Raw genomic sequence first — 367 nt, 5'->3', positions numbered from 1 at the left:
AACTCTGAAAACTAACAGCAAGCAATTAGCCAAAAACGGGTCAAATTAAAATAACATTTTTTTTATAAATATGGCGCCAAAGGGGTCACGCAGAAAAAATCTATATATATTTTGAGGAGGTGAGTGTCTAGCCAGTTCAAGATGGCACACTTATCGAACGAATAAATGTCTTTTTTAATGTCCTGAATTCTTCATCGACATCCTCGCATTCCTTATTCCTTTACCGGGTCAAGAATGTGCTAAGCGGATGAACCAAGTCACTTGATTAAAGGTTATTCTTGTGAAAAATATTTAGCGAGCGTGGAAACAACAGGAAGTATTTGAAATGTGGTTTTCTAATTAACGAATGGAATGTGATGAAATGTTT

The 367-nt window shown here is 35.4% G+C and overlaps 1 protein-coding gene across 1 annotated transcript in view; it reads right to left on the bottom strand.

Moving 5' to 3' along the window:
* The window catches only part of LOC119589213 (bestrophin-1-like), a gene marked incomplete in the record, with an annotated part of 39,481 nt that overhangs the window by 28,161 nt on the left and 10,953 nt on the right, over positions 1-367 (bottom strand).

The sequence above is a fragment of the Penaeus monodon genome, chromosome 25 (genome assembly GCF_015228065.2).
Source record: "Penaeus monodon isolate SGIC_2016 chromosome 25, NSTDA_Pmon_1, whole genome shotgun sequence".
Lineage (NCBI taxonomy): Eukaryota > Metazoa > Arthropoda > Malacostraca > Decapoda > Penaeidae > Penaeus > Penaeus monodon.
The sequence above is the reverse complement of the archived record's forward strand: the minus strand, read 5'-3'. Positions and strand labels throughout refer to the sequence as shown.